Source organism: Pongo pygmaeus, chromosome 6 (genome assembly GCF_028885625.2).
Source record: "Pongo pygmaeus isolate AG05252 chromosome 6, NHGRI_mPonPyg2-v2.0_pri, whole genome shotgun sequence".
Classification (NCBI taxonomy): Eukaryota; Metazoa; Chordata; class Mammalia; order Primates; family Hominidae; genus Pongo; species Pongo pygmaeus.
In genome coordinates, this window is record NC_072379.2 from 128,064,943 (window position 1) to 128,067,974 (window position 3,032).

Sequence of the window (3,032 nt, forward strand, 5' to 3'; positions counted from 1 at the left end):
TCTGCCTTCCTGCTACCCTTTGCTAGGCCAGCAGGATTCCCACAAGGGAATACTGAAGTCTGATGAATAGGAGCACATGTGTGCATGAGTGTACACACACACACACACACACACACACACATACACACAGAATTGAGAACTTATGGTATATTCTCCCCTCAAGAAGGGAAGAGCATTCTGGCTGGAAGAGAGGGTCTTAGGATAGCCTCAATTTACCTCTGCTATCTCCAATGTGAAGGTATATTCCCACAATGCGAATCTTCCTCATACTTCCCGAGAAACCTCACACAAGAAATGGGAGAGCCTATATCCTTGAAGAATTACCTACTGACATTTGGGGTAGAGAAATAAGGGCCTGCCTGAGCACATGTGTAAGTTCTTTCCTAATACATGAAATATTAGGAAAATCCCACAGGACTTCGAGACTGCCACAACCAGATATTTTACTCTTGCTCACTCAGGAAGGTAAAAAGAAAAGCAAAAACAAACAAACAAACAAAAACACACACACACACACAATCAAATAGAAAATAAGTGCAGATAGTTCACAAAGCAAAGCATCAGGTGTGCTATCAGGCTCCAAGGCAGCTTTCTCTACAGCTTGGACTTGGACATGTTATAATAGCCATTTTATTATATCACAGAAAGAAATAACTGAAGTAGGTCATAACATTTCAAATTATTTTTCCAGTAGGAATATTATGCCCTGATGACATAGTCTAGTTTCACTTCTTCCATAAGTCACCAGTGACTTTCCTTAAAATGGTCCCTTGTCTCCAGCCTCTTGCACTTCATGCCATCCTCATGTTGCCTTATGTATTAGTCTGTTCTCGCATTGCTATAAAGGAATACCTGAGACTGGTCAGGCGCGGTGGCTCACGCCTGTAATCACAGCACTTTGGAAGGCTGAGGTGGGTGGATCACTTGAGGTCAGGAATTTGAGACCAGCTGGGGCAACATGGTGAAACCTTGTCTCTACTAAAAATACAAAAATTAGCCTGGTATGGTGGTGTGTGCCTGTAATCCCAGCTACTCAGGAGGCTGAGGCAGGAGAATCATTTGAACCTGGGAGGTGGAGGTTGAGGTGAGCCGAGATCACACTGCTGTGCTCTGAGATCACACCACTGTGCTCCAGCCTGGGCGACAGAGCGTGACTCTGTCTGAAAAAAAAAAAAAAAAGCAATACCTGAGACTGGGTAATTTATAAAGAAAAGAAGTTTAATTGGGTCACAGTTCAGCAGGCTATACAGGAATCATAGCAGCTTCTGCTTCTGGAGAGGCCTCAGGAAACTTCTAATCATGGTGGAAGGCAAAGGGGGAGCGAGACATCTTACATGGCAGGAGCAGGAGGAAGAAGTGGGGAGGTGCCACACCCTTTAAACAATCCTCGTGAGAACTCACTCACTATCGTGAGAACAGCACCAGGAGGATGGTGCTAAACCATTCATGAGAAACTGCCTCCATGATCCAGTTACCTCCCACCAGGCCTCACCTCAAACACTGAGGATTACAATTCAACATGAGATTTGGCAGGGATGCAGAGCCAAACCATATCACCTAATATTAACGAGTAAAGATTAATATCATTCCCCTAGTCAAAACTTTGAGATTTCCTTACTATCAAGAGAACTGACCCTTAATTCTGTGTGTTATTTGAGTCTTCTTACCAATCAGTTTCCCTACTTATCTATGTCCTGATTCTAACTCCTCCTACTCACACTTTAGTCCTGGATTCAAAACACACCTCCTCCACTTCTATCCACACTGACCTCTGTCCCCTGTTCCTATAGCATACTCACAGTACATCTCATTTTGGCAGCTTATTTATCAAGTGATTACTGTGTATGCTCAAGTGAACTAGATGTTTTGTGAGCACTAAGAGAATGAGATAAGCCCCCTGACCTGAAGGAGGAAACGTTGCTGTTCTGTCATGCTATGTTTCCTGAGAGCAAGCCATGTATCCACAGGAAAATGGAAGTCTACAGGTTCCTCCAGGATGTCTCTGTGCTATGTACATGCTGGAAATTCAGAAAGACTTGCTAAATTGAATTAAATTTTCTCTCTCTCTCTCTCTCTCTCTCACTTTCCAATTGATTTAGTTGAAGTGCAATAGCTAATATGCACTTAAACTGTCCAAAGTAACAGAAGTAGTCCACTACCGCTAGGCCATGAGCGAGTCTTCCAGGGGTAAGAAAGGAAAACCCACCCTGGTGTGCGGCCTGATCAGCAACAAGGAAAAAGTTGCTCAATGCAAGTCTGCTCTCCTGTTCGGAGCCTTGTGGTTATGCTGGGTTATACTTGGTTGTGCAGGTGGAAACTGCTGCAGTGGGAAATTAAGTGTGGTGACCAAAGGCGTGATGCGCAAAGGAGTGAGGAAAGGCAAAATGAGCAGAGTGGGGAAGAGGAGCAGCAGAAACCTCCCAGAGCAGATGAGCTGCAGGGCCATCAAAGAAGGACTGGCTTCCTTCTCACATAACCAAGGCCAGTCCCTGGGAACCACAGTTCAGACTTCACATATTTGTAGCAGTAAAGGCTTGATGTTGGCAAGTTTATTTCCCAGACACCTGTTTCCGCAGGTAACAGCAGCCGGAGCAGCTGCCGTGAGTGACTGTGAGGTCGTCTCTCTCAAAAGTCCCGAGCTGGAAGGATTTGGAGAAGCGCAAACCCCAAACCCAGGTTCTTCTCCATGGGGCCCCGGGATATGTTGGAAAATCTAACCAAAGCAGGAAAAACTGGCGGGCCTGGAGAATGGGGCAGAGATGGAATAGAAGTCCCCGTTGACTTCAGGCATCCCCTGTCTCTCCCATCCTAAGCCAGGAGAAAAGTCCGCTTCCTACAGACGACCTCAGACCAAGCAAGGTGCCCGCCGAGTCTCTCTTTGCAGGTCCGGCCCACTATTTCCACCCATCTCCTTCCCCCGGGCGCGGGGCGGCGGCAGGCGGGGTCACCAGATCCCCCCAGCCCGGGCCCCTCCAGGCGCCAGGGACGCTGACGCTCGCGCTCTTCCTCTCTCGCCTCCCCTCCCCACCTCT